We start from the raw sequence: 12547 nt of genomic DNA, 5'->3' as shown, positions 1-12547 counted from the left end.
AAGATTAAAATACGGGACCCTTTACTTGCAAGAAGAATTTCCTTCATTGTTGTTATGGGTTGATTTTCTTCACTTGGGTCTTGGGGACAAGGACGCTTTTGGGAAGTTGAAACAGTCTTTACTCCAATCTCGTTTCCTTGGGAAATTCTGGTACGTCCATAGGTTCTGGATCTGGCGGGTCTGGTACTACTTCCAGCATTTTCTTGACCTATTGCTCCAGTTGAATTTACTCCAATGTCGCTTCCTTGGGAAATACTGATAGGTCCATGTGTTCTGAGTCTGGCGGGTCTTACACTTCTACTGGCATTTTCTGCACTGAGTTCATGGGAAGTTGTTGCAACAACAGTCTGACCTACTGTGGAAGATGATGGAGTTGCCGCTCCAGTTGAATTTACTCCAATGTTGCTTCTTTTAGATAATTGCTGTTGTGTTCTGGGTCCTGCTAATTTCGGAGGCAATGGTTCCACTCTAACTCTAACAGCGAAAGTAGATGTTCTGCCTAAGTCTAAACAAACCGAACCATCAGTTATTCTGTTATAGCCACTGCCTCGGACACGTACTAAAGACCTTATTAGCAATTTCATGTCAAATTCATATGGTGCAACCATTATGAAAAACACTGTGCGCTCTCTTATTTTATATGATCAATTGTTATCCACTTCCCTAGAAAGAAACTTCCAACAGACAAAGGGTGGTTGTAGACCAGTTGATGGATAGGTTGGTTGGGTGGCTGTTGACCAGTTGATGGACAGGTTGGTTGGGTGGCTGTTGACCAGTTGATGGACAGGTTGGTTGGGTGGCTGTTGACCAGTTGATGGACAGGTTGGTTGGGTGGCTGTTGACCAGTTGATGGACAGGTTGGTTGGTGGTGGTTGAGCAGTTGATGGACAGGTTACTACCGTGAAAGAAAAAAAAATATTTGAAAAAGAATAAGACACATACACACATACATTAGTATATTAAATATCTCTGTAGCTGAGAGAGCCATCTATAATAACCTTTCGATATGATGCGGAGCCTGGCCAGAAGGTGTGGACCTCTTAGCAGGAGTTGAATAAGACTAACTGCAGTGTTTCCGTCGCCACCTACCATAACTCGCTTATCTTTTGCCCTTCTAGCCCATCCCCCAACTCAGCATTGTTGTATATTGCAGTTGTGACTCAATAATTAGAGAGTCGCTTAGTTGAATGCCGCCATACCATCTTCAAAACTACACTGGCTATAACTTCATTAAAGTAATCGACATATATAAGCTCACCTTTACGATGGATGTAATTGTTCAGAAGCTCATGTTCATTTTCATAATAAATATATTTTTGTGATAACTGAAGAATCATCATTTTATACAATTGCCATTTTGATATAGGATATGACATAAAATAAAGCTTGAAAATATCAACAATTTTTTCGTTATTTTTTGGGAATTGCCTGCTGATCTTCCTTAGACTAGTACCACGTAAAGTCCCAGTTCTGACTAAGCACTGTGTCAGCTGAGCCATATATAAGTATTCGTGGCCGCCGGCCATCCACTGACGGCCAGTCACACACTCTTCACTGCTCTTCCAAAGAAAAAAAAAAAAGTGGTACGAAAAGCTCTCTTCAGAAAGAACTCACACTGTTTCCTCAGATGGAATTAGAATGTAAGCTTATTCCTCATACAAATATAATATGATATTATTTTTTCTCAAAAGTATCAGATCTAGATGAAATCCAAAACAATTAAAATATACCTTGTCATTTGAAATCTCGGTTAATTACAAGGTTAGTAATGCCTGTGTGAAAATTGGCCATACCACCAAAGATCCTCATTGAGTTGATTTGGCTTATTACACACTGGAGAATGGTGGCAAATCTTTACAAACTCACACTTACTATGAACTTGAACCCCTTTTCCAATCTCTGATGTCTCTTATTTTTTTTTTTTTTTGAGGGGGGGGAGGTATTTACAAAATTCCTTTCTCTAATGAGTTGACTGCTTACCATCGACATCCTCTTATTTATTTTCAACTATTCCTCCCCTTATAGTGTTTATATGTCTATCCTTTAGATTCTTTTTCTCTGTTAATGCCTCGACTTGTCGCCTGCCTTGAGTCTTATCTTTTGTCCTTTCTTTTGCGTCTTTTAAGTTCGTTTTATCTCTTTTTTTGTGTGGTTGTTTTCTCAACAGTTTCAGGCGAAGAAACTTTCTGAGAGGCGATTGCTTTTAAAATGCTGTCATCACCCAATACACTTTCGTACTTAACTTTTAGGTTTTTAAGGAACCACGATTTTTCTGCTTCCATATTAGCCTCGTGTAATAACGCAATCGATTTTAAATTCTTCTTTTCGTTATCGATAGACACTATTTGATTATTATCCTCATTGTTGCTTATAGAATAAGTACCATTTATCAGTGTTAATTTACTAATATTGTATAGAATTGGGAAAACGGGTGCTATTTCTATAGCTTCATTTATCATCGGTATGTTCAATATTTCAGATAGCATATCTCGGTGGTTATACATTTCTCTTGAAAAATAAAGGTTTAATTGAATGGAACGCCGAAGAATATTATCGTTTATTACCGTGACAAGATTCTTATAGAACTGGGCGCAGAATATAAATTTGAAGATATGATTTGAAAGTGAAATAAATAATTGCATCATTTCAGATTTCGCCATTTCATTCTTGCAAAACATTTTTCTCATTGAGAGTTTTTCGAATGCTGATCTTAAATACTTATTGTTGCATGTCCCGGCCAAGTAAGCATCGAGCTGAGTAGTGACAGCTTGGATGATTAATGTGAATTTATTCATTTGAGTTTCTTCATATTCTATGGGGTCCACCGAAGTCTCATCATGGTTAATCATCGACAAATGCATTCTTGTCTCACTTAATTCTGAAAGCATTTGTTTGTTGGAATCCTGGAGACTAGCATTTGTCTGTTGAATGGTCAACAGGTTAGAAGTTATTGTTTCATTTTCTTCTTGTAAGGTCTTAACATGTAAATCATTTTGTTGTTGTAAAGCCAGTATTTCATGAATATTATCAGAAGGGGACTTACGAATCACGTTCAAGATAATGTAATAAAAGCGTTGTACATTATTTGCATTCAAATCTTGCCTTATTTCCTTCTGGAATAATGTATATAGAATAGTAACGAATGCATAAACTTTTATAACTTCCTCATTCGTTCCTTTATGATCTTTTTCCAGGTCAACAATTCGTTTGGTTATAATTTCTTTAACTAAAACTATTGATGCCACCGCGTCTATTAACAATTTAGCAACATAATTAGGTTCGTCTAATTGACGTTTTAAATGATCATTTTCATTTACATAAGGTATTATTTGACGTTCGTGTTCATATACTGTTTCATCGATAATATTAGTTTTAAATTTTTCTAATATTTGATTAAATAAATTTCTTTCTTCTTCGTTAGTAAAAATATTAAGAATATTATTATTTTGGTGTAGATCATTATTATTAATATAATTTAAACGGGAAATCCTATCTTTAATGTCCTTTTCACGTTCTTCGTGAATGTAGTTATCACGTTCGGTATTTAACTGATGAATGAACTTATTTATTATTGCTTCAATTTGTGATTTTCCTGTTGCTTTCGATTCATTATCATCATTTAAAGGAAATATGCTTGAAAAACAATGAATTATATCGCTATTCGATAATGTAGGTTTTGTATAAAGTCGCTCTAATGTTTCAATATTATATTTATTTGCTTCATTTATATTCTTTACTAATGTATTATATTCGTCATACTTTATTTTTTTAGAATTTTCACAATCTAGTAGTTTTTGTTGGCATTCTTGAACATAATGGTTTTGGGATACTAATAAATTATTATATTCTTCTTGGTCTGATTGTTTATCATAGTTGCATTTTTGTAAGGCTTGTTGGCATTCCAGAAATTGCATTTTCTGGATCCTTATATCGTTTTCACATGCAGCTAATTTTAGTTGATATTCCTTAAGAGACATTAAATTTATATTTATTTTCATATTTAATTCTTCTTGTTGTTGACGACTTATAGTTAATTGTTCATGTGCACTTTTTAGTTCCTTTTCGAGTGCAACGTATTTTGATCTTATTCTAGTATTATTTGAATTTATTAAATCGGTTAGTTTTTCTTTTTCATCAGCTAAGTCTTTTATTTGTTTGTCTTTGTCTTCGGAGATATGTTGAATTTGTCTATCTTTCTCATTTACCAAAAATGCATATTCTGTTTCATACTTTTTCTTTTCATCATCGTATTGAATTCTAAGCTTCATTAATTCAGTATTATTTCGATCTTCTAGATTATTTTTCAATTTATTTTGATTATCTTGAAGAGTTAAATTTTCCTTCTTTAAATTCTCTATTTCATTTTTTCTTTTTTTTTTGAGATATATACAAGAGTTGTTACATTCTTGTACAGCCACTAGTACGCGTAGCGTTTCGGGCAAGTCCTTAATCCTATGGTCCCTGGAATACGATCCCCTGCCGCGAAGAATCGTTTCTTCATCCAAGTACACATTTTACTGTTGTGTTAAACAGAGGCTACAGTTAAGGAATTGCGCCCAGAAAATCCTCCCCGGCCAGGATACGAACCCATGACATAGCGCTCCCGGAACGCCAGGCGAGTGTCTTACCACTACACCACGGAGACTGCTAAAACTGATAAAAGACTTCATTTTCTTTGTCTCCTAATTTCTCTGTAAGCTGCACAATAGTAACTTCTAAATCTCTCACATTTGTATTTAAATCTGTTATTGTGGCACCTTGATATCCACATTTAATTTCTAATTCACTTTTTTCATTCTCGCATTCATTACATTTTTTATTCAAATGAGCTATTGTTTGTTTTTGTTGATTCTGAATCTTAAGAGGATATGTTTCAGTTATTAATTTAATATATCGATCAGAGATAGTAAACAAATGAAGCATTTTATTCAATAATAAAATTATTCTTTTATCATCATCATTCACAACAACAAAATTGTTAATAAGAGTTTTTATGAATATACGTTCTCTCAAACCCGAGGAACCATTGTCTGGGAATGTTATAGTATTCAAGATTATTTTAACAATTTCACTCATTTTTTTTGTTAATTATTGATTTAATATAATTCTACGATCAGCTGACAATTACCTGATTCTCATAGAAATTGTAGGGGTCGATGATGGATTGAGAGAATTAATTGGAGGAGGAGGAGGAGATGGTGGGTGTGTTGAGTAAGTAGGAGGAGATAGTGGTTTCGGAAAAGGAACTTTTTTGGATGCTCCATTCCCTTATACCCCTTCTCAACATAGAAATTTGTTTCTCCTGTTCTTTAAACATTTCATACAAAACTGACAAATTTTGTTGAATAATATGGTTTTCATGTTTCAGCTTATTAATATTCAGCAATAGTTGCTGTTGTGTTCTGGGTCCTGCTAATTTCGGAGGCAATGGGTCCACTGGAACTGTAGCAGCGAAAGTGGATGTTCTGCCTGAGACACATACTAAAGACCTTGACAATTGCATGTCATCAAATTCATATGGTGCAACCATTATGAAAAACAGTATGTGCTCTCTTATTTTATATGATCAATTGTTATCCACTTCCCTAGAAAGAAACTTCCAACAGAAAAAGGGTGGTTGTAGACCATTTGATGGACAGATTGGTTGGGTGGTTGTAGATCAGTTGACAGACAAGTTGGTTGATTGGCTTGACTAGTTTGTGGAATGGTTGTTTGCTTCTTCAGTTCCGCCAGAGATTGAATAGTACTGCTTGTTTGTTCACTTTCACTGTCTAGAAAGTTATATCAAGAGGTAGTATGTAGTGTAGTGTGCTTGGATTGCGACTCTACCACTAATTAATCTATAAACTGTGTTCTGCTGCAGGCTACCTTAGTGACACTTTTATACTACCTTAAAGACAAAAAAAAATAGAAATATGTATTTTGAAAGGATACACACACACACATTGGTATAACTAAACTACAACTTTTCCTCATCTGAGATTATATCTGGGGAGAGGAATAATATTTCGTCAATAATAATTATAAGGTATTTATTATAGGAATAATAGGATTTGAAATTCATATATTTCCAGCCGGGTTGATAGATAGGATACATTATGTTATGTAAATGGTCTAAAATCATCCTTATTACTGTAGGTGTGGACATATTTTTGTATCCAACACAACTTTCTTGACAATGATGTTTTCTAATTTCTTAGAAGAGTCTTGGGTATGAAGTATTTTCAATATGGTCTCCCTCAGCACCTTCAGCCACCAGCACATCTGTACGTTCATTTCCATAAATTCAAACATGTTAGGCTTTGCAGTATTGCTCTCGAATCATATCATTATCACACATCTAAAATATTCTTTACTATGATATAATTGCTTTAATAGTATATTTTATCTCAGCTCTGCAAATTGGACATGTGGATATGTTTGATGCACATTTGAAACAAGTGCATATGTGATTACAAGGTAAAAACATTAACTCACTCTCCTTCTTCATACAAATCTTACACTCAATCACTCTGTGTCTAATTGTACCTTCTGACTTTGGGAGAGCGGCAACTTGATCAGTTATTCTACCAAATAATGGTTGTGGGTTAGAATCACCAGACATTGGTGGGCTTGCGACAACATCAACTTCAGTCAATGTCAATTCATCAACTATTGTAGATTCTACTTGCTGATTGGGGTAAGAAGCCAACTCAGTTCCATCAGACATTGGTTGGCTTGGGACAACATCAACTTCAGCCAATGCCAATTCATCTACTATTGGCTGTATTAAAGTTGTAGATGATTCTACTTGTTGGTTTGTGTCAGAAGCCAACTCATTTCCATCAGACATGGGTGGGCTTGGGACAACATCAACTTCAGCCAATGCCAATTTATTTACTAGAAGTTTTCTAACTTCGTCTTCTATGTACTGCAAGACTGCTTCAATAAGTGACCCAATGTCAAAGAAAGGTAACCCCTTCTCTTTGAGTTGATTATGATACGTTGTCATCACATGATCTTCCTGGAAACCCATTGAAATAAGGTGCTTAGTTATGTCTAGTTCCTTAATAAGTTTGTGTTGATCTTCATTGATATGGGTTATTGAAGGGTTTGTCTCATAAGGTGGCCTTTCCCCTTGAACCTGAAAAAAAAATAAAGTTAATGTTACAAATGGCTTTTATAAAGATTACAATAATAATAGTCAACCTTCATTTCAAGTTACTGTAGCTGACATACCTGATCAATGAATTCTTTTCCTTTCATCAAGAAGAGGAAGGTACACTCTGGGTACCAGCGAGCATGTTCATCCCAAGGTATATCATCAGTTTCCCAGTTTCGAAGTCCATTCCCACAATGATAACAGCGCACATGATCACTTAAACCACAATAGAAGAATCCAGCTTCTGACAATTCAGTTGGTTTCTGTGTTACACGTTCAGGCCAATTGTTAAAGCTTGCTAGGCGACTTTCAAGTGTTAAGTAGTCTTTTCGCTTGGCGATGGTATGCTGGTGAACTCCATTGTCTGTCATAGGACTTAGACCACAGACATCTATTCCTTGTCTATAGGACGAATTTTTACTATTTCTCAGTGGAACGGATTAACCCTCGAATTTTTCATTAAATATCAGTGGAAAATTTCCCACTGGTTGGTTTCGAATGAATTGACAATGGGGAAAGTGCCGCTGATGTTCGCCTCTGGGAGTGTCTCCTCTTTCCCAGGAACCAACAATGCCTCGACAAAAGACACAAGCAACGTGGTCATTTGTTCGCAGATAGTAAAAGCCATCACGAGCCAAATCAGATGGTTCTAACCATTCAAGTGGCCAATCTATGTAGGTATTCAAACGTTCCTTTTCAAACCGTAAACTGTCATATGAATCAAACTTCTTAGAAATAGATCTTTTCACGTTCTGATTAAATGTGCATTCTGGTTTCTCTTTCTTATGTAAAGCAATGATTCTATTTTCATCTTGGTTTACGTTCGTGGCATCAATTTGAAAATGGCACATTGAACATTCTAAAAGATTTGCTTTATGAGTATAATAGAAACCCGCCTTTGCAAGTACATGACTGTTTACACTGAAGTTACAGTCCTTAAAAGTCTCCAAACGATTTTTTTCTTCTCTCATTGCTATGAAAACAAAATGTGAGTGTTGCATTAGACTGACTAGTTAGTGACTGAGAGAGGCATCTCTCTCTCTCTCTCTCTTTATATAATACACAATCTCCCTCCCCCCTCCCCCCCTCCTCCTCCTCCTCCTCCTCCTCCTCTTCCTGTTGACTCATGGACTTAAAATTGAGACTATAGAGTTTATCAGCTGAAATCCATTACCAGATCCCTTAGTAAAAAGCTGAAATAATGGTAAGAAAAATATAGGGAACCAAGTGGAAATTCTGTGATAAAAATAGAAATTTTAATTGTGGAAGTTTTACTACATTTTTTACACTACTACCTAACTACTTACTTATTTTTATTGATGAACACTTTATATATCATGTGTAAATCAATACAAACTCCAGTCTAAAAGATGTCATCCCTACCACAGGTGTTACTAGAAAACATATTTTAATTAATTGTCCCTAGTCCACTTCTCGACAGTAATGAAGACGGTAATTTGTCTCTATAGACTTCTAAAGATGATCTAGATGAAAATGTGTAACTGAGTTGGTTGTCTTCCCAATGCCTTCCACTGTATAATAAAGTTAATGGTAACTAACCACCTAATTCTTCTTCTTCATCATCTTCAAAATTGTCGGTCAAATTTTTTTCAAAAAGAAACCTGCTCCATATTGTTGGAAATTGGGGCCTAATATCTTCCACGGCAATATGTTTTTTTTCTACTTTTTCATTTAGCCACTGTAGAAAACTTGTCCCCATTTCCTGAAAGTAATGATAATTATTTATTAGTGTTATAAATCCCTTATTTTTCAACCTAATTTTTCAAATAATTAATTTCTTAAGAGGGTCTTTTTATGAAAACAAAGTAGGTAGGTGCTTTACCCATCATACTCACCTTACATCTTTGTAAAATATAAATCGAGAACTTGAGCCATTTCTGAATTTCATTTAGTCGTAATTGAGTTAAGTGAATATTATTCTCTAAACTCCAATTTTGCTTGTTTTTTTCTTGGATAAAAAACAATAAACTGCTTTTTCCCTCAAGGCTCTAAGTATTACATACCATCTTGTTTTTACTTTTATCATTCCAATTGTTTCTTCATTCTCATTTAGAAAATAAAAAACTTCACCTTCTTTGTAAAGATCACTTCGCACCTGTAAAAATAATTTAATAATATAGTTTCATAAAAGAAATTGTATTGAAAAATGTGACAATATAAATTGGCACTTCCTTGTACAATAGACTTTTTGTTTGCCTACCTTATTCTGGTGTTTCACTACATCTTTAGCTTCAATTATTGAATAGGCAGGAGATGTAAAGCCTAATGCCGTAAACAGGTTGAGTGTGAAGTGTGGAGGTAATGCAAGAAGGCTAGTCTCTTCATATTCGTTGTACAATGGAGTAAAACAGATAACGTTGAGTTGATGCTTATCCAAGTGACTGAGGTTAACAATATGTTGGTTGTCAGGTTGAAGAAGCTCACACAGCTGTACATTTAGTATAGTGTAAGATACTATATACCAAATGTCGATTCATAATATCCATATTATTCAATGTATCCCACAGTGATCTGGCCACAACTTTAGCAACAACATAACGTTCTCCATCATACCGCTCAATATCTTCCCTTTCTCCAATTAACATATGAACACTTTTACTCCTAGTAATTAAAAAAAAATTACCATTAATGTATCTGCCACTGAAATGAGCTGATTCACCATTCACTTTAGTCATACAAACTACTTTAGAAGTAGTAGTACTGAGATCTTCTAAGCAATATTGTTTCCATAGATCATTTGTTTCCGGTTGTTTATCATCCTCATCACCAATACCACCAGTAAATTTTTTATTGGCAAAGATCACTAAATCAAACTGTCCCTTAAACTCCAAGAGTGTTACACCACGAGGAACATTTTTTCGAACTTCAGGATCATTGTTGTAGATTGTGTCATCAGGGCCATAGCAGTTGACCTTTATATCATGAAGAATAGCAGGGTCATCTTCAGGGGATAGGATTCCATGTGGGACATTTGCACTTATTCTTTTTATCTTCTTTTTTTCTTTCAATGTTTTTAAAAGATTTTCATACCTACAAACAAAAGAAAAAAAAAATAAGAAGTAATAATTTATTGGGGTATGGATATTATAAAAATATATATATGATATATATTATTAACATATTATAATAATGATACTTACAATTCCGAAGACTTTAAACTGTTTTCAGCATAGCAAATCATCTTCTGAAATGATGCTCCAAATGTATCTGGAAGTTTTTCTTTCATCTTGTTTTGGTATATGTTATCAAGGGTCATCATTAACATATTTATAGAAAGTGGTGAATCCATAGTTGTTGTATATGTCAACAATTAAATAATATTAAATAGTTATCACTATGGACATATGCATGCTGCATCAGACCACTTAACACTGAGGTAATAATACTGGGCATAACGCTTTTATATACTTGAAGGCGATTTAACTCACCCCTACCCCTCCTCCTCTTCCTCCTCCTCCTCATCCTCCTACTCCTCAAGTCAGAATTTGAAAAGATAGATATAAAAGAATTCAACTGTCAGTTACAACCCTAGTCCTGTGCTGTATCTAGTGAGTCCACTTTGATAATATTATAATATAATAAGATAATATAATTATATTGACTTAGTTTGGGTAAGGTAGGGTCTTGTTTGGTCTTACTCTAATTATTAGTCCTGCATCACCTTATACTATCTTAGATAAAAATGTTGATTGATCAGTTAAGTTACATATGCCTTAACATATTTATTTTTTTTTTTTACATTCACAGATTTGAAATAGATCACCATTATGACTGATATTAACGAGACAACAGCAAATTTTGAAAATGATAAGACTCTGAGTGAACCCAACCCTACAGGCAAAGCAATGAACCCCAATGAAATATGGGAAGCTGAATCTGTAAAGACTGAACCCAACCCTACTAACCCCAATGAAATAAGGGAAATTGAATCTGTAAAGATTATGTTAATAAAACTTGAAGAAATACTACTAAAGTGGGGAATAAAATATGAATTATTCATGAGACAAAATAATGGAGTCAAGCTTGAAAATACCTATCAAGTGATTTTGATGTCGAAGGCCTCATCACAGGAAAAAATTGAAATAGACCATATTAAAGTAGTATTTCAAGATGATGAATTGGTTTTGTTTAATGTGTGTGATGACAACTTAAGTTACCACCTGAAAAAACACAAATATGTTGTGTGTGAGTATACCCTCATCCAATTAACTATCCGTAGTTTTTTTAAATATGAAGAAAAATTACCCACTACTTTGTACATACGAATTTTTAAAGATGAATGGGCATCTAGCCCAGCGTGGGATACTCCAAACCCACCTTCACGTATCTAGACAGTCTTCACAATACCGACATATGACAACTTGTACTGACACTCACCGGAACTAGTGCCAGCCATACTGACATTATCATCTTACTTTTTAATTATACTACATCTGTTCCCATTCTGGGCTCACTTTTTATTTAGTGAAAAATTACAGTGAAATTAAAAGGTGCCCCCATTCCCCTACCTATGTACACTAGAATAATAAAGGCAAAATTAAAAAAAAATAAAGCAATATATTTTATAATTCATACACACTTTTATTTAGTGAAAATTACAGTGGAATTAAAAATGAAATGAGGCAGCCTTCAACTGTTCGAAAGTTTTTTTTTTTTTTAAATCAGCAATCTCCTGCCAGAGGTTTGTATTCTTCTTCTTCAGGTCGGTGATGTACCCACGTTAGTCACTATGTCAGTCACTGTGCGGAAGTTTTGAATAACATTGGCTCTTTGGTCCCATTATAAATTAATATGACTTCCAAGTGGTTGCACATATCAATTCCTCAAAAGAAAGGCGGGTTGTTTCAGCCTTCCAACTCTTTAATTTCATTTTTTAAATCATCAATCTCCTGCTTGAGGTCGGTGTAGTTCTGCTTCAGGTAAGTGATTATTTTTAATAACTCTTGCTCTATCATCTTCAATAGTGTGTTGTTCTGATTGATGTCGGTGTTGTTCTGCTTGATGTTGGTGATTATTTTGCTGATTAATTGTAACAACTCTTGGTCTGTCTTCAAAAATATTGTCTCATTCTGCTTGATGATGTCGGTGTTGTTCTGCTTGAGGTTGGTGTTGTTCAGCTTGATGTCGTGGATTATTTGTAACAACTCTTTCTCTATATTCAATATTAGTGTCTCCTCTTCCTCTTCCCAGCATAGTTTCAAGGTTTTTTTCAGCGTATCTTGTGTCATATTCTCCATCCTGGGGTTCATCTGAGGAGAGAGCATCTCGGACAACTTTTTCTTTGGAAGAGCAGCGAAGCTGGCCATCAGTGGATGTAATATAAGAGTGAGAGTGGTCGGCGGCAACGAATATTTATATATATGGCTCAACTGACACAGTACTGCT

At 34.8% G+C, this 12547-nt stretch overlaps 1 pseudogene; it reads right to left on the bottom strand.

The window, feature by feature from the left end:
* Nucleotides 1-5553: 5553 nt before the first annotated feature.
* On the bottom strand, nucleotides 5554-8112 carry LOC123747477 (death-associated inhibitor of apoptosis 2-like; annotated as a pseudogene).
* Between the last annotated feature and the right edge of the window lie 4435 nt (nucleotides 8113-12547).

The sequence above is a fragment of the Procambarus clarkii genome, chromosome 55, assembly GCF_040958095.1.
Source record: "Procambarus clarkii isolate CNS0578487 chromosome 55, FALCON_Pclarkii_2.0, whole genome shotgun sequence".
Taxonomy (NCBI): domain Eukaryota; kingdom Metazoa; phylum Arthropoda; class Malacostraca; order Decapoda; family Cambaridae; genus Procambarus; species Procambarus clarkii.
Note: the sequence above shows the minus strand (reverse complement) of the source record. Positions and strands in the feature narration are given on the sequence as shown.